Here is a 20,142-nt window from a genome sequence, read left to right as displayed (position 1 = left end):
CTGAATGTCAATATTATGACATAGTATGAGTGTGTTTCATGTTTGGTAATTGCAATCATTGTTGCTTTTGTTGTGGTCATCCATGGGAAAAAAAAAAAAAAAAAAAGAATTATACATGCAGCTTCATACAGAGTCCAACTCCAATTGTGACTTAGGCTTTCCCCAAATCCATTACATGTCTTAATTTACTAATGCATTTGACTCCATTTCTTGAAATGGGCACACATTTCTCAGAAATGCTTTACAAGGTTGTTTTTTTTTGTTTGCTTGTTTGTTTTTGCTGTGTTGCTCACCCTAAGGAGCTGATAGAGATTTCTTGAGAAAACTGTCGAGTAGCATATTCTTTAGCATCTTGCAAAGCCCTGCTACGGAGCCTCCTTAAATAAAGTTCACTGTCTAAGGGTTAGTTCATGCAAAATATCTTTAGAGATACTTCAGTAGCATACCATTTCTCGAGAAATTTCTTTGATTACCTAGGATAAGTTCACAATGGCATTTCATTCAGTATTAAAGTATGTTCTATCCTTTTAACAGTCCTAGAGTACCAGAGAGGAACATCAACCATACTTTATTGAAACTCCTTGATTTATAATTCTTCACTACTTACAATATATATGCCCAGAAGACAGTAGGTAAGTAAATTAATGAAAATAAAAATATCTCTCCATTTTCTTTCTCATATTCCGTGTAGAATAATCTGTTCGCTTGGTTGCAAAGTGATTGAAGCAATAAGGGTCAGCTTATTGTTTCATTTTGGGGATATCTCAGCCAACCCAGGGGCGAGAGGAAGAGTCAGACCCCTCAAGGGGGTGGAAGCAGGAACTAGATGGCTTTGGGGAACTAGATTTTTTTCTCCAGTTCTGGAAGCCAAATGGTTTGCATCCATGTCAAATTTGTCAGCATCTGCTTTGTGCCCCGTTGTTGCTGAGAGGTTTGCTCTGCTTTGCTCAGACTATGTTAGCTACTATCCTTTAGTCCTATCCCATTGTCCTAGGAAAACCATGTGATTGGATGAGTTTGAGCCAGTCGTCCACCATAATCCATTTCTCTGTAGGCAAGTGTGTGGAATCATGTGGTGCACTCCCTCTCAGCAGGGCTGTGGGAATGGAGAGGAGAGGGTTTGGGTGGATTTGCTAAGAAGAGGGTTATGGGAGTAGTGAGGACATGACTATGGAGAAAATAGTTGGAATTTGTATTATAGTTGCCATATGGGAAGCAATGTTCTTCCAGAATCTGGCTATTTAGGAACTAGTCAGAGAGCATCTCCATCGTATTTAGATATTTCCTCTCCTGAGTCAATCTAATTCTAAAAGTTCCTAAGATCAAAGGATAGACTTTGGAAAGGGAACCCAAGCAAACCCAGAATTGTGCTATAGGAGAGAGGACAAAAGTGGAGTTTACCTATTTGGTTTCATTATAAATGGGGACTTGGAGGCTCTCTCTTGATTGAATGGTGATTTCTGCCTCAGAAGATCTGTTCTGAAGCATATTCATAAAGTCTGAGGCTGAAACTTTCCCTGAATGTTCTGGAAATTAGAGATGGAAAACTGAAGTGGATAGTGCTGGCTGCAAGTCAATGCACGCTAGTGAAATGCAGAGGGGGAAAATGTTATTTAAAACCACAAATGAATGTAGCAACTTCTGCCTTTTCCATGGAGAAGCTCGGGGTGGAAACAGGGAATAATTCATACAGATGAAGGACTAAATCTCTTCGCTTTTCCTTTTGCAGAAAGAGGTGGAGGAGGGAGCAAGGGTGAGGCTTAGATTTAGATGGCCTGTGTGGTTTAGCAGAATACACTAGTGGGTCTTTGTACACAAGAGAGAGTCTATGTGCTGAGTATAGGGTATGCAGATTCAGTGGAGCGAATGTGAATTAATTTTTATAAGAAAATGGAAGGCATTTAAAGTTATTACTCCTGAGAGAGAAGGGATAGAGAAGAAAACAGAGGAAACCAGGGAGGAGAGCCCTGGAACATAGGAAAGGATCCAGAGGGCTTTTCATATTAGGGTTTTCCAATATTCTATTTTAAGTTGTTTGGCTGCAATGTAAATACCATCCATTGCTGCAAGCCTCAGTCAAGTCTGCTTCACAGAAAATACTTTAATGAGTGTTTTTGCTTGTGAGTGTTTATTTGGTAGGGAGTGTATTTCTTTGTGTGTGTAAATTATGGAAGCAGGCTTGATTTCAAGTCTTATTGTATGTGGTAGAGAACAGAGAGAGGACATAAAAAACAGACAATTTATTAGTGGAACTAACTCAGTAAAAGCAGGAGCTAAGGGTCATCAGTGACTTGGAAAATTTTTACATTTCTCATTCTTGCTTCCTGTTGCGAGTTACTTTGCAAAGAAGTCCACACCAACATATACCTCATCTCTCATGCTCTTTTTACAATGTGATGTTAATACATATCCATCAAGAAATGGAGTCTGTGTTCCTTCTCCTTGAACCTGGTAGATCCTTATAAATGCCTCACCCACTAGAACACGGGGGAAGGAATGCCGCATGACTTCTGAGGCTAGGTCCAAAAAGGCAATATGGCTTCCATCTGGCTCTTGCTTTCTCACAGGGGGTCTCCCTTAGAACCACACCACCATTTTGGAAGGAAGCTCGTGCACCATGGAAAGGCCATGTGTGGGTATATTCTGACCAACAGCCTCAGCTAAGCAACCAGCAAGCATCAACTCTTAAAACTGTGGGCATACAAGCCTGATGATTCCTGTTCTCAATCTTCCCATTTTCCAGCATAGAGTCCAGACATTGTGCAGCAGAGTCAGGCCATCTCCACCGTGTCCTAACTGACTCAAAGAAAGTCTGGGAAATAATCAATAATTATTATTGTTTTAAGCCACTAATTTTGGGAAAATTTATTATGCTGCAATAGATAAATAAAACAGCCTCACTCCCAGGATCCTCAGAAAAAAATTAAAGAACTTTGTAATGAAATTTGGACTAATTCTCTCTGAAGCTTAAAGAATTGGGTCATATCTGTTTTCATGGCACTTGTTAGAACTCAAGTACTATTCTTTGAACTTCAAGAGTTCTGTAGCCTGAAAGACTACGGCTACCAGTGCAAGGAAGGATGAGACGTGCTATGGTCTGAATGTCTGAGTGCCCACAAAATTCATATGTTGAAATCCTAGCCCCTAAAGGTGATGATGTTGGGAGTTGGGACCTTTGGGAGGTGCTGAAAATCATGAAGGTGGAGCCGTCATGAATGGGATTAGTGCCTTATGAATGAGGCTCCAGAGAGATCCCCGGCCCCTTCCATTATATGACAATAAGAAGTCTGCTTCCCAGAAGAGGGCCCTCACCCAATCATGCTGGCTTCCTGACCTCACACTTCCAGCCTCCAGGACTGTGAGAAATAAATTCCTGTTGTTTATAAGTCCATGGTATTTTGTTATAGCAGCCAAAGCAGACTGAGACAGGAGAGGCACTGGTTCACCTTTCAGGAATAAAAAGGAAGATGCCAAGGATAGCCAAGGAGAAAACAAGTAGCTTGACACAATAAGGAATTAATTCCTCAGGACTCAGCTATTAATCCATCTAGACTAACCATGTGACTGGAAAATTTCTGGTTTTTGTCTCAGTTTCTTCATCTTAAATGAGGCTCGTCCGTGTTTATAATTGTAAGGATCAATAGAGAAAATGCACATAAAGTGTTCATCATAGTGCCCAGTACAGAATAAGCATGCTTTGAATATTAGCTGTTGTTATTAATATTATGCTTAGCACAGCACCTAACACTAGGTAATTGCTTAATAAGTGGTATCTGCAACTACTGAGTGCTCCAAATATTTACTCTAACATGCCAGTCCATATTACTAAATGCTGCATTCCTATTTCCAGGCCTATGTCCCTGGATTTCCATAAGGAGAGGACGGAAAGTTCTGTAGTCTATGGAACTGTCAGCTTATCAGTGTGACTAGTAAGCTCACCATAAAATTGAACTCATTCAAAATGTCCTCACCTAAAGCAATTTATTAGCTATCAGGCTAAAAAGGCATTAATTCACCTCTGCCTGTGTTGGAGTATAAATGGCAATCCTTAGAGATGTGATCATATATTCTGCCAACCTTGGAACATATTCATAACTTGGAGAATCTGTGTTTCAAATTAGACTCTCTTACATTTTGAGTGCTTAATTTCATTTACACTTAACTATATGAAACTTTTGACTCTTCTGTAAAATAGAGCTGAAAATAGATTTTCTGGGCATCTGAGAGTTCTAAATTATCTCTAAAAATAACACTTTGATGAGTAAAGCAGAGAAAAACCAGAAATTTCCCACAATATACACAGTAAGTGGAAAATTCAAGTAAGTGGGTGTAGGAAAACAAAGAACCACATGGTATTTTTTAAAATAGATACTTTTTCTCAGGCTTTGCATGAACTTGTGGTAGAAAGGCCTAATTGTTCTACAATATCAGCAGGGGACAACCCCCAAACTATAGATGACACTTCCAATAGACTTACAAACTATATAATTGGTCACAATATCTCCACTTTAAATCTCTGTGCTGACTACCTCCATGAGAGATGGAGCAAGGAAGATGCACTAACTTAGGTGTCCTATGTAAATTCTTGTCTTACTGCTTTATAATTTGAAATTTTAATTTTCTTAAAAGGTAAAAAATCTTCCCAATATTACCTCATATATTCTATATGTTGGGGAAAGGAGATTATTTGGCCCAAATATTCAACACAATTGGTCATTGTTATCCTTAACTTTGTCAGCCAGGTAGATGCAGAATAAAAGATTTAGTTAAGATGACTGTTGGGTGCTATTTAAGGTCAGGTACTGGGCTATATGTATGCTGTACCAGCTTTGGTTTGTTATAATGTAGCATTTCTCATCTATATCCAGCAGAGGAATGGTGTCCTGTACCACTAATGGTCTTTGAAAAAAGGGTTTTGCGTGGCCAAATAAGTTGAGGAAATGTTAGTTTAAACATATTAAAACAATTTTCCTTCCTGCAGGACTTCTCAGGGTTTTTAATATATTAATGTGCATTTTGACTCTCCAAGAAAAATAGAATGTGAAGTATTTCCAAACCTTATTTAGTTGCGAATCATCTGTGAAAACTACAGGCCTTGGTTTGAGAACTGTTAGGGCAATGGATACTCAATGATGGCAATTAAACAAAAAGTTACACTTTTCAAGGTTCCTAATCATCACTCATTCCACTTATTTTTTTAAAATAGATCTTTATTGGAGTATAATTGCTTCACAATACCATGTTAGTTTCTGTTGCACAACAAAGCGAATCAGCCATATGCATACACATATCCCCATATCCCCTCCCTCTTGAGCCTCCCTCCCATCCTCCCTATCCCACCCCTCTAGGTGGTCACAAAGCCCCGAGCCAATCTCCCTGTGCTATGCGGCTGCTTCCCACCAGCCAACTATTTTACATTCGGTAGTGTATATATGTCGAGGCTACTCTCACTTCGCGCCAGCTTCGCCCTCCCACCCCATGTCATCAAGTCCATTCTCTATGTTTACCTCTTTATTCCTGCCCTGCAACTAGGTTCATCAGTACCATTTTTAATATTTTTTTTTAGATTCCATATATATGCGTTAGCATATAGTATTTGTTTTTCTCTTTCTGATTTACTTCATTCTGTATGACAGACTGTAGGTCCATCCACCTCACCACAAATAACTCAGTTTCATTGCTTTTCATGGCTGAGTAATATTCCATTGTATGTATGTGCCACATCTTCTTTATCCATTCATCTGTCGATGGACATTTAGGTTACTTCCATGTCCTGGGTATTGTAAATAGTGCTGCAATGAACATTGTGGTGCATGTTTTTTGAATTATGGTTTTCTCAGGGTATATGCCCAGTAGTGGGATTGCTGGGTCATATGGTAGTTCTATTTTTAGTTTTTTAAGGAACCTCCATACTGTTTTCCATAGTGGTTGTATCAATTTACATTCCCACCAACAGTGTAGGAGGGTTCCCTTTTCACCACACCCTTTCCAGCATTTATTGTTTCTAGCTTTTTTGATAATGCCCATCCTGACCGGCATGAGGTGATACCTCATTGCAGTTTTGATTTGCATTTCTCTAATAATTAGTGATGTTGAGCATCTTTTCATGTGCCTCTTGGCCATCTGTATGTCTTCCTTGGTGAAATGACTATTTAGGTCTTCCACCCATTTTTTAACTGGATTGTTTCTTTTTTTTGATACTGAGCTCCATGAGCTGTTTGTATATGTTGGAGATTAATCCTTTGTCTGTTGTTTCATTTGCAAATATTTTCTCCCATTGTGAGGGTTGTCTTTTTGTCTTGTTTATGGTTTCCTTTGCTGTGCAAAAGCTTTAAGTTTAATTAAGTCCCATTTGTTTATTTTTGTTTTTATTTCTGTTACTCTAGGAGGTGGGTCAAAAAAGATCTTGCTGTGGTTTATGTCAAAGAGTGTTTTTCCTATGCTTCCCTCTAAAAGTTTAATAGTGTCTGGTCTTACATTTAAGTCTTTAATCCATTTGGAGTTTATTTTTGTGTATGGTGTTAGGGAGTGTTCTAATTTCATTCTTTTACATGTAGCTGTCCAGTTTTCCCAGCACCACTTATTGAAGAGGCTGTCTTTTCTCTATTGTATGTTCTTGCCTCCTTTGTCATAAATTAGGTGCCCATACGTGTGTGGGTTTATCTCTGGGCATTCTATCCTGTACCATTGATCTATATTTCTGTTTTAGTGCCAGTACCATACTGTCTTGATTACTGTAGCTTTGTGGTATAGTTTGAAGTCGGGGCGCCTGATTCCTCCAACTCTGTTTTTCTTTCTCAAGGTTGCTTTGGCTCTTCAGGGTCTTTTGTGTTTCCATATGAATTGTAAGGTTTTTTGTTCTAATTCTGTGAAGAATGCCATTGGTAGTTTGATAAGGATTGCATTGAATCTGTAGATTGCTTTGGGTAGTATAGTCATTTTCACAATGTTGATTCTTCCAATCCAAGAACATGGTATATTTCTCCATCTGTTTATGTCATCTTCGATTTCTTTCATCAGTGTTTTATAGTTTTCTGAGTACAAGTCTTTCGCCTCCTTAGGCAGGTTTATTCCTAGGTATTTTATCTTTTTTGTTGCAATGGTAAATGGTAATGTTTCCTTCATTTCTCTTTCTGATTTTTCTTTGTTGGTGTATAGGAATGCCAGAGATTTCTGTGCATTAATTTTATATCCTGCAACCTTACCAAATTCATTGATTAGTTCTAGTAGTTTTCTGGTGGCATCTTTAGGATTTTCTATGGATAGTATCATGTCATTGGCAAACAGTGACAGTTTTACTTCTTCTTTTCCAATTTGCATTCCTTTTATTTCTTTTTCTTCTCTTAGTGCTGTGGCTAGGACTTCCAAAACTATGTTAAATAAGAGTGGTGAGAGTGGACATCCTTGTCTTGTTCCTGACCTTCGGGGAAATGCTTTCAGTTTTTCACCATTGAGTATGATGCTTACTGTGGATTTGTCATATATGGCCTTTATTACGTTGAGGTAGTTTCCCTCAATGCCAATTTTCTGGAGAGTTTTTATCATAAATGCGTGTTGAATTTTGTCAAAAGCTTTTTCTGCGTCTATTGAGATGATCATATGGTTTTTATTCCTTAATTTGTTAATGTGGTGTATCACACTGATTGATTTGTGCATACTGAAGAATCCTTGCATCCCTGGGATAAATCCCAGTTGATCATGGTGTGTGATCCTTTTAATATGCTGTGGGATTCTGTTTGCAAGTATTTTGTTCAGGAGTTTTGCATCTATGTTCATCAGTGATATTGGTCTGTAATTTTCTTTTTTTGTGTGACATCTTTGTCTGGTTTTGGTATCAGGGTGATAGTGGCTTCGTAGAATGAGTTTGGGAGTGTTTCTCCCTCTGGAATTTTTTGGAAGAGTTTGAGAAGATCGGTGTTAGCTCTTCTCTAAATGTTTGACAGAATTCGCCTGTGAAGCCATCTGATCCTGGACTTTTGTTTGTTGGAAGATTTAAAATTACAGTTTCAATTTCATTACTTGTGATTGGTCTGTTTATATTTTCTAATTCTTCCTGGTTCAGTCTTGGAAAATTGTACCTTTCCAAGAATTTGTCCATTTCTTCGTGGTTGTCCATTTTATTGGCATATAGTTGTTTGTAGCAGTCTCTCATAATCCTTTGTATTTCTGCAGTGTCAGTTGGGATTTCTCCTTTTTCATTTCTAATTTTATTGATTTGCATCTTCTCCCTTTTTTTCTTGATGAGTCTGGCTAAGGGTTTATCAATTTTGTTTATCTTCTCAAAGAACCAGCTTTTCGTTTTATTGATTTTTGCTATTGTTTTCTTCATTTCTATTTCACTTATTTCTGCTGTGATCTTTATGATTTCTTTCCTTCTGCTGACTTTGGGTTTTCTTTTTTCTTCTTTCTCTAGTTGTTTTAAGTGTAGGGTTAGATTGTTTATTTGAGATTTTTCTTGTTTCCTGAGGTGAGATTGAGTTGCTATAAACTTCCCTCTTAGAACTGTTTTTGCTGCATCCCACAGGTTTTGGGTCACAGTGCTTTCATTGTCATTTGTTTCTGTGTAATTTTTTATTTCTTCTTTGATTTCTTCAGTGATCTCTTGGTCATTTAGTAGCACACTGTTTAGCCTCCAAGTATTTGTGTTTTTTTACAGTTTTTTCCTGTAATTGATTTCCAGTCTCATAGTGTTGTGGTCAGAAAAGATGCTGGATACGATTTCAATTTTCTTAAATTTTCCCAGGCTTGATTTGTGACCCAAGATGTGATCTATCCTGGAGAATGTTCTGTGTGCACTTGAGAAGAAAGTGTATTCTGCCACTTTTGGGTGGAATGTTCTATAAATATCAGTTAGATCTATCTGGTCTCTTGTGTCATTTAAAGCTTGTGTTTCCTTATTTATTTTCTGTTTGGATGATCTGTCCATTGGTATAAGTGGGGTGTTAAAGTCCCCTACTGTTATTGTGTTACTGTCAATTTCTCATTTTGTGGTTGCTAGCATTTGCCTTATGTATTGAGGTGCTCCTATGTTGGGTGCATAAACATTTATAATTGTTATATCTTCTTGGATTGATCCTTTGATCATTATGTAGTGTCCCTCCTTATCTCTTGTAACAGTCTTTATTTTAAAGTTTATTTTATCTGATACGAGTATTGCTACTCCAGCTTCCTTTTGATTTCCATTTGCATGGAATATCTTTTTCCATCCCCTCACTTTCAGTCTGTATGTGTCCCTAGGTCTCAAGTGGGTCTCTTGTAGACAGCATATAGATGGGTCTTGTTTTTGGATCCATTCAGCCAATCTGTGTCTTTTGGTTGGGGCACTTAGTCCATTTACATTCAAGGTTATTATCGATATGTATGTTCCTATTGCCATTTTCTTAATTGTTTTGGGTTTGTTTTTATGGGTCTTTTCCTTCTCTTGTGTTTCCCTCAGAGAAGTTTCTTTAGCATTTGTTGTAAAGCTGGTTTGGTGGTGCTGAATTCTCTTAGCTTTTGCTTGTCTGAAATGCTTTTGACTTCTCTGTCAAATCTGAATGAGATCCTTGCTGGGTAGAGTAATCTTGCTTGTAGGTTTTTCTCTTTCATCACTTAAAGTATATCCTGCCACTCCATTCTGGTCTGCAGAGTTTCCACTGAAAAATCAGCTGATAACCTTATGTGAGTTCCTTTGTATGTTATTTTTTGCTTTTCCCTTGCTGCTTTTAATATTTTTTCCTTGTATTTTATGTTTGATAGTTTGATTAACATGTGTCTTGGCATGTTTCTTTTTGGGTTTATCCTGTATGGTACTCTCTGTGCTTCCTGGATTTGATTGACTATTTCCTTTCCTATGTTAGGGAAGTTTTCCACTATAATCTCTTCAAATATTTTCTCAGACCCTTTCTTTTTCTCTTCTTCTTCTGGGACCGCTATAATGCAAATGTTGGTGCATTTAGTGTTTTCCCAGAGGTCTCTGAGATTGTCTTCAATTCTTTTCATTCTTTTTTCTTTATTCTGCTCCTTGGCAGTTATTTCCACCATTGTGTCTTCCAGCTCACTTATTCATTCTTCTGCCTCAGTTATTCTGTTATTGAGTCCTTCTAGTGTATTTTTAATTTCAGTTATTGTGTTGTTCATCTCTGTTTGTTTGTTCTTTAGTTCTTCTAGATCTTTGTTAAACGTTTCTTGTATTTTCTCAATCTATGCTTCCATTCTATTTCTGAGATTCTGTATCATCTTTACTACCATTACTCTGAATTCTTTTTCAGGTAGATTGCCTATTTCCTCTTCATTTATTTGGTCTTGTAGGTTTTTACCTTGCTCCTTCATCTATGACATATTTTTCTGCCATCTCATTTTCTTTATGAGTGGGATTGTGTTCCTGTTTTACTGGTTGTTTGGTCTGAGGCTTCCAACACTGGAGTTTGTAGGCTATTGGGTAGAGCTGGGTCTTGGTGCTGAGATGAGGACCTCTGTGAAACCTCACTCCGATGAATATTCCCTGGGTTCTGAGGTTCTCTGTCCAGTGGTTTGGACTTGGAGCTCCCACCGCAGGAGCTTCTGCCTGACCCCAGGCTCATGAACCAAGATCCCTCAAGCCATGTGAGGTGGCAAAAAAAAAAAAAAATGAGAACAATGATAAAGTAAAAAATAAAATTAGACTAGGAAACTAACAGATATGTTAGAAAGAATGTAAAAATAAAAATATAGATGAATCAACAACTGGAAGGTACATCAGTACCACAATAGTAAAAAAGAGGAGGAGGGAAAAGAAAAAAAAAGAAATAAAAAAGGGCAGGGGTTGGGGGAAGGCCTTGGCTGTGGAAGGCGGGGCCTAAGCATGGGCGAGGCTTGGGCGGTGGGTGGGGCCAATGCTCCGGACCCACAGGGCTGGAAAAGGTCCTGAGGGCTGTGGGGGATGGGGTTTAGGCTCAAGGACCAGAAGGGGCTCAGGCGTGCCCCCCACCCCTGGTCTCAGAGGGCAGGGGACCTCACCTGGGAGCCCAGCAGGCTTCCTGGGCTTGAGTGGGCCGGGCAAACGCCCTCCTCTCCTCTCCTGCTCGTCTGGTCTGGAGTCTGGGAGGGCCCCTGCCACCTGCCTCTCCTGATCTCCCCAGCCTCCCTCCTATGCCCCCAGGACCAATGCGGCAGGAGGGGGTGGGTGTGCCTTGGAGAGCAGGGGACTGGCCTGGGAGCTCAACAGGCTCCCCTAGCCTGAGTGGCCGGGGCAAATGCCCTTCACTCCTCTCGCAGGGCCCCTCCCACCTGCCTCTCCTGGTCTCCCCTTGGCCTCCCTCCTATGCCCCCAAGGACCCACGTGGCCTTGATGCGGCTTTGGAGGTGGGGAGCCAGCTTGGGAGCTCAGCAGCCTCCCCGGACCAAGTGGGCCAGGTGATCGCCCTTCACTCCTCTCCCGCTCTTCCAGGACAGTCCCTTCCACCTGCCTCTCCTGATCTCCCCAGCCTCAGGGGTGCCGATCCTGTCTGGCCTCCACTTCTCCTCCCCCTTCAGTCCCCCTATGTCCTACTGGTTCACTCTGGGATTCTTCCTGTCTCCTTGGGCGTCAGAGTCCCCCACCAGTGGCCGGCAGGCACCCTGGTTGTGGGGAGACGCTAACTCTGCATCTTCCCACACCGCCATCTTGACTCTGCCTCCCCACTTATTTTTATAGAGAAAATACAATGATACTATCTGGGAACAAAATTACTTTCCACAAAGTCAGGCTGGGTGTGCCTGGAAAAGGGAGAAACTGTTCCAGCCAAGGGAAGGCTTATATTCTCAGGGCTCCCTTGGTGCCATCCTCAAGCTTGGAGTTATAGAGTCATTGAGTATCTTGCCCAGAGAGAACATCAGATATGTATATGAACTGCAGGCCAGAATCTGTATCCTATCTTCCTGGAGAGAAATAAGAGGAAGTGTTCCTAGCAATAATCCATCACTGAGATTCCTGTTTCATTTCTTCCTTTGATACAGATTCTTTGGACCACAAAATATCCATCATGATTTTCTTCATTAACAAGAAGCATGACTTTGTTAAACATAGAGATGTTGTACTCAGACGTGACTCATTTCTATCTTAAAGTGACTAATCATTACTCCAAGTTTTGGAAGCTACTGTTGGTAAAAATAGGTGCATGCCATGATGACTCCATAATTTATACATAAGAAGTGGCTTGAGGTGGTGAGCTGGTGGAAGGGAAAAGAAAGAGGACTTGAAGCTGTGCTTGCCGTCCCCCACATTTTATTAGACTGGGGAAAACATGGATTATCAATAGCAATGAGTGGGAATGGAGGGGGTGAGAGAGGCAACACTGGGGCAGGAGTGAGGTCTAAAGCACTCATATGTCTTCCCGAGTCCCCTTGGTTCTCATGTGTAAACTACAAGAAGGAGATGGAAAAGTAGAGGGAAGAAGATGCAGAGGGAGGATGAGGGCAAGAGCAAGAGCTAGAAAAAAAATGAAAAGAGATCTCTACTTTTCCATCAAAGTGCTGAGGAGCTGGAAAGGGCCTTAAAGGCCACCTTGTCCAATTTTCTCTGAAAGAGCCTCTATCTTTCATTAATGTTCCTTCACCTTCTGATCGTTTGCTTCCAATGACGGGTGCTTATGCAGTTCTCAAAGCAGCTCATTTAATTTTCAAAAAACTCTAATTACTAGAGGGTCCTTTCTTACATTTGTTAAAATATCTGTCCTTGGTGCTTACTTCCGTTTTGTGGTTCTAGCTCTGCTTCCTTCCTGGCCTCCTAAATTATACAGAAAAAGTCTTCAACATGACTGTCTTAAATATTTAGAGATAGTTAGCATGAACTCACTAAGTGTTTCTTTTTCTTCTCCAAATATCACCAAGCCTGTCACATGTTCCTCAGATACGATAATTTGAGAAACCTCTTCCATTCTTGTCACTTGCCTCTGGATACATATCAGGTATCCAATGCCCTTCCTAAATTTTGGTATGAAGTAAATGCAATCAATGTACAACACATAACTAATGCGGTTGTATCTGAAGATAGCACTTTTGGGGAACTAGGATCTTTGGAGATTTGGTAATGTTAATCTCCTTACAGGGAAAAAATGATTCGAATTTTGTATATTGGAGTGGACCACATGGAACCAGTAGCAGCCACTAGACCTGCTGGCTCAGAACATGTCTCTGTCATATGTTCTCAACTCTGTTGGATATTCCCTCACTGTACTTCTTTCCAAGTCCCAGCTGGTAGTATTCCCTGCTCAAGGTCCTATAACCACCCCTCATCTGACAATGGTATTCCTCAGTGACCTTAGTAGAAAAACATTCTGAAGCTACATACATATTAGTTCCAATGCCCAAGAGTTAGTGTGTGTGTGTGTGTGTGTGTGTGTGTGTGTGTGTGTGTGTGAGAGAGAGAGAGAGAGAGAGAGAGAGAGAGAGAAAGAGAGAAAGAGAGAATTATTTTTATTATTAACACAAAATAATTTGCTTTAGACCCAGATGTGAAGAAACTACTTGCTTCTCTGAGCAAATATATTATTTTTTAATGGATTGACAAATAAGAGATTCACATTTAATTGATAGCTTAGAGCCCATTTTATGGCCCAGGTTTTACAATTATACAAGCTCTTATGGCCTGCATGAATGCATACTTACCTACCACCCTGACAGTCTCATTCTCCTAGTTAAATTTTTGAGTTTCCAATTTTAATTGTGTTGTTTAGAGTTCTATACACTGCTCTAGATATCCTATATAGAATGAGATACCATTATTAAGTAACCAACTAATCCAACTTTATGATATTTTTGGAAAAGGTTTAATATATATGTTGTTACCAACATCTTAAAATTAAAAGAAAAATACTGTAAAGATTGTGTAGATTAAACTTTGGTGTACAATAAAAAAATAAATAGCCTAATTTCCCACAGATGATGTGGTTTTAGCAAACTAGATAACAGCTCAGATTCTACTCTAATAGGGCCCTTGTGAGAAAAGGGTAAAGCACAGTTTTCTCCTCTTCAAGACACTTTGCATATATAAATAATATCTACAAAGTTTGAAAAGGAGAGTGGTTAGATGCCACAGAACCAGTAGAAAAAAAATATTTTGGTAACTTTTCGGCACCTGAAAATAAGAGAAAGAAGAGAGAAAAGAAATAAGAAGGGAGGGGAAAAAATAGGAAGAAATTGTTTGAATGAAATGAACAAATAAAATTCATTTCTGCTAGTGATAACAACTAGTTATAACTTAGTTTATAACTAGGTTATTAAGTTTACTAACTTAGATAATAACTTAGTTTCATGTATGTCATTTGTAATACGGTTGACACTTGGCTAAACTGGCACATGTTAAAGCCACATTAGGATTCGAAAATTCCTTTGTGATAATGTTTCTTATTATTTGGTGGTCCTTTGTGATTTCTAGTTTTCTAGCTCTTTGCTGTTGAACATCGCTGTACAAAGGATACAAATGGGCCTTCGCAAGGGAAAGGGGATGTGTGGTACTGCTTAAAAACTATAACCAGGCACGTCAAATAACAGAGCTCTCCACAAGCCACTCAGTCAAGTGGGTGCTATGAATTCAAAGGAAATATGGGCATTTCCCAACTGAATTACCTTTTTTTCATTTTGAGAAGTGTTAGGTTTTAGCAATTTGCCTCACTCTCTTGCATAATGCTATACACCCAATAATATTAGGGAAAGTTGATGAGTGAGTATCCATTGTAAAAAATTTCTTAAATCGAAGTGATATCTATAGCATCCATCTTTAATAAACAGAAAATAAATTAATTTAATGTGTTCTGTTCAGAATTCAGTATAGAAATTTGATGTAAAAAATTGCCTTGTCTTAAAATAGTTAACTGGTATAAGTATCTTTGATTCAAGTAGCATTATAAAGACATATAAGGAGATATTGATATTCCACCATATTGTGTCTCTGTTTTACTCTCTTTTAATCTTTCCACTTTGTATGACTAGATGTGGAAGCACAGATGGATCATTATTAAATGAATACACAAGAATAAATGAAATGAATATGTCAGCAGCCAGGGAGTGGACTGACTACCTCACGGCTATATTCTATTCAAGACTGCTGATTCCTGTAGGAAACATCAAGGTGATTTTGCTGACGCCGCTTCACAAAGAAGCCCTGCACAGCAGAATGTGGGGGAAACTTGGCTTTCATTTGGCAAATTCAAGCTGTGTAGACAATCAATCTGAATTATTCTGAACTATTTCCCTTGACATCAAAGTTTTTCCACAGTTGCTTGAATCATCCTTTTGATTTGTCTTCACCTGTCTTTTACAGTCTATGCTTTAAAAAAATAATAATAATAATTTTTCTAAACTGAATAGGAGGTAAAGTTTCTGTTACTATTATTATTAATATTCAAGTCAAACAATTTATATATATTTAACCCTGAAATCCAGTAACATATATTTTTGTTTAAGAAATGATTCATGCGTTAAGCTATACTAAGTATACAACCTACTCTGAGAGTAGGTTGCTTTGGTAAAATTTAGCTAATTCTTCCAGGAACAGCTAATTAAATAGCTCAAAAATACATAAATGACAGCTACAATTGATATTTTAAAATCAATTAGAAACAGAATACTCGGTGTTTACATGTCCATTATCTTTCCCTTTCAAAAGAATTTCCTATTTCCTTTTTCCCTGTGAAGGATATTGTAAGTATATGAAAAAATATTAAAATGTATTTATCAAAAAAAAGAATACTTGGTGCAAATAAGTATTTATTAAAAGTCAAGCATAGCTAAGCAATCATCTAAGAGGAATGTGCTTTCATTATTCTCATTTGGAGATAGAATAACTGAGGCAATGCTGTGTTTTTGAACAGTAAAGCCTGAGTCAACAACCACAGTAGTTTCCTATTGCTGCTGTTATAAATTATCACAAACTTAAAACCGTACAAATGTATTATCTTACAGTTATGGAAGTCAGAAGTCCAAAATGACTTTTGCTGAGCTAAAATCAAGAAATCAGCAGGTCTGCACTCCTTCTGGAGGCTCTAAGGGAGAATCTGTCTCCTTGCCTTTTCCAGCTTCTAGAAGTCAACTGTGTCTCTTGGCTCAGGGCCCCTTCCTCCATCTCCAAAGACACAGAGTAGCATCTTCAAATCCCTTTCTCCCTTTCTCTTTCTCTCTCCTCCTCCCTCCCTCTTTCTCTTTTTCTCTCACTTCTAGCTTCTGTTCCCACACCTCCTTCTCCAATTCTTCTATCTCCTTCTTCCATTGTCTTTAACGACCCTTGTGATTACATTGGGCCCACCTGGAAAACCCAGGTTCTCTCCCTAACTTAAAACCTTTAATGTAATCAGATGTGCAGAGTGCCTTTGCCATGTAAGGTAATATATTCACAAGTTCTGGGAATTAGATGTGGACATCTTTGAGGGACACTTATTCTGTCTACTACAACAACTATATTAATTGGCATCCCAAAGTCACTGAGTCGAGAAAGCAGAGCCAAGACAAGACTCAGGGCTTCTGCTTCTTTACATAATTCTTATTTTTCATCATATTGTGAGGCAGTGATTACAAGGACAGTCATGGCAAAGGAAAATATTTTGAAAGAAATGTCTACTCAAACCTACTGTGGTGTCACAGTCTGGCCCAGTTAAGTATTTGGGGAATTAATGAATAACTAATAATAGATGACTCACTTAATCACACATTCAGAATATAATGATCACTTATTCATTGACTAATACTTTGATATGACCTATAAGTACAACAAAGGGGCTTGTGGTATTTCCCCCTGCTCTCAAGAAGCTTAAAATCACATTGCAGAAATCAAAACTACAATGAGGTACCACTTCACACCGGTCAGAATGGCCATCATCAAAAAGTCTACAAACAATAAATGCTGAAGAGGGTGTGGAGAAAAGGGAACCCTCCTACACTGTTGGTGGGAATGTAAATTGATACAGCCACTATGGAGAACAGTATGCAGGATACTCAAAAAACTAAAAATAGAGTTGCCCTATGATCTAACAATCCCACTCCTGGGCATATATCCAGGCAAAACTGTAATTCACAAAGATACATGCACCCCTATGTTCATAGCAGCACTATTCACAATAGCCAAAACATGGAAACAACCTAAATGTCCATCAACAGATGAATGGATAAAGAAGACATGGTATTATACATATATATATATATATATATATATATATATATATATATATATATATATATATATATAATGGAATACTGCTTAGCCATAAAAAAGAATGAAATAATGCCATTTGCAGCAACATAGATGGACCTAGAAATTATCATAATAAGTGAAGTCAGAAAGAGAAAGAAAAATACCATATGATATCACTTATATGTGGAATCTAAAATATGACACAAATGAACCTATCTACGAAACAGAAACAGACCCACAGACATAGAGGACAGACCTGTGGTTGCCGAGGGGATGCGGGGATGGGAGAGGGATGGATTAGGAGTTTGGGATTAGCAGATGCAAACTACTATATAGAGAGTGGATAAAAACAAGGTCCTACTGTATAGCACAGGGAACTATATTCAATATCTTGTGATAAACCATAATAGAAAAGAATATAAAAAAGAATATATATATGTATATATATATATATATATATATATATAACTGAATCACTGTGCTGTACAGCAGAAATTAACACAACATCGTTTATCGCCTGTACAACAATTTTAAAAAGTCACATTTCAGAGACAACTTTACCTTGTATGAAACCTTTAAAACAACTACCAAGCTGATAAATAAGAACTAAGTTGTATTTAGGGGGTTGCTGTTCCTGCTGTAAAACTGGATAATAATTTTGAAAACTGAAGAATCAGTGGGATCCATACTGCTAAGAGAAACAGTGGAGTCTTGGGAATGACAGTGTTTACCAAAGAGATAAGAAAACACAATTGCAGTATCTGCAAAAATAAATAAATAAAGAAATGAAAGTAAAAAACTCACTAGTGGTAAATACACATGGACTATGGGACAGCTTAGAGAAGAAAATTGAGATTCAAAAATTCACCCATTCTACGAATATTTATTTTTTGAGCACCTATTATGAGTCAGGCACCATTCAGGTGCCAGAGAAAAAATATTGAAAAGCTCATAACCTGAAGCTAACACAACATTGTAAATTAACTATACTTCAATTTTTAAAAAGTGGTTAAAAAAAAAGCTCATAGCTTGTATTTATACTGTGACATTTTATTTTCTTGCAACTGAATTTTTTTACTTATAGCTTAAAATTAGGTGGTGGAATACTGGCCCAATTGTTATCCTGTGAAAGGTGCTAACACTTCAGGATCAAGTCTATATATATACTAGAATTTAGAGAAGAAAAGACGACTTGAGCAAGAGTCCAGACTTTGCAAGTACCATCTACTGGATGGGCTGTCTTCCCTTGAATTTATGAAGTCCGTCACTTAAATATGCACTTTCTGATACTAAATATAAAGCTGATAATCTTGCTAGAGTTCTTAGAGTCTCTGCAGCTAAACTGGGAAGGCCAGAAGCAGGGCTGCTGGATTGCAGTATCTCAGATGTCAAATGAGTCCAAAATTGTGCCATCTTTATGTTCAAATGAAATGAGTCCACTAAATAAGATAATTGAAGTGCTAGAGCTGGTAGCAGCCTGAATGAGTCAGAATAGCCTTCCAACTGCAAATGCCCTGATGAGGATGGGACTTTTATCCTCTTTAGAAAAATTGGTTTTCTTAGAAAAAAGAGTGTAATAGCAAGAGGTAGATTTTAGACAATTCAATAGAACACATTTATGGAAGAAGGGAAGTAGTCTAGGTAAAAGGAGAACTAAGCAATGTGTATAAAGTTCAGAAAGAGAAGACTGATAGGAAAAGATATCAAGTCTGCCAGAAAGAGAGAAATCATTCATTTTGTCACTTTTACACATTGTTATTATTGGGAACTTTACATTAAGCACAGATTACTGGGAACTAATTAAATAATGATACAGCTTTCCCCTTAAATTTAATGACCTAACTTAGATATTTTGACCTGAAGAATATAATAAATGGTTATTTGAAAAGATTATTTCTTTTGGTACAACTGGATCTTGAAAGACAGGTAAAATTTAATTATAACAAATATGATTGAACTCCTATTTACATAAGACCATAGAGAAATGAGAAATTAAATTATTTAAGGCCCAAATTTTCTAAAAATGAAATACAAAAATCTTCGGAAATGGATTTTAAAATTCCACACCTTGGTCAATAGAGAGTACTATAGCTATTTTAACATTTCCTGGGAGGTTTGGCATTATCAAATGTTAAATCCCACATGGGACTGACAGATGTTGAAGATCTTTTGCCCTAAGATAACTGACTCCATAATACAATTACTTTAAAACCTTTCTCTTTTGTTTTCTCCCTCGACTGTAGTCTTGCTGTTTCTAGTGCCTAGGTTTCCTATATGCTTCTAATCTGCTCTTGTACTGAATATGCAAATGTTTGCATGAAAATCTGAGATTTTTAGGTCCATATCTCCACTAAGGAATAAAATATTTGGGCCTAATACCAGTTATTTCTGATTTAGGTTTGTCCAGAGGTTATAGTCACTTACTTCTGGTTCAATAAACCCCGAATCAGGAAAAGTGTTATTTTCTTAAGAAATTATTTGTAAATAAAATGTTCCCAAGACCTAGCCAATAGTCCACTTACCTTCCAGAATTTGCAGAAAGTAGGTAATGGTGATCATGGAATCATATAATTTCCTTTCTTACTTGTGTTACTTCCCTGTGTTCACCAAACACGCATAAAATGATGACATAAAAGGAAAGAGAAAGTTAAAACTTTTCCTAAGTCCTTTTCCTTTCAGTCTTTCTTTGCTCCTCAGTAAGTGGAAGGTAGAGAGTGTTGATAGAATGTGTGCATATCAAGAACTGAAAGAACTGTTGAGTTAGTTTGTGAAGTTTTCCACTGTTCTGATAAGAAAAACTACATATGCATGTATAAGCTATGGAGTATGAATTGAACTAGATACCTTTATATTTGCATTTAAAACTGGCATTGTACAATATAAAGATAAACAATAAAATTCACTCTAACGACTTAAAATTTTATACTTTTTAAATAACAAACTTAAATAGCAGGTAAAAACTAACATGGTAACTTGAGAGAGAGAGAGAGAGATCACGGGAAAAAAAGAAAAAGCTTTGT

The sequence above is a fragment of the Balaenoptera borealis genome (genome assembly GCF_965194805.1).
Source record: "Balaenoptera borealis genome assembly, chromosome: 2".
Lineage (NCBI taxonomy): Eukaryota > Metazoa > Chordata > Mammalia > Artiodactyla > Balaenopteridae > Balaenoptera > Balaenoptera borealis.
Note: the sequence above shows the minus strand (reverse complement) of the source record.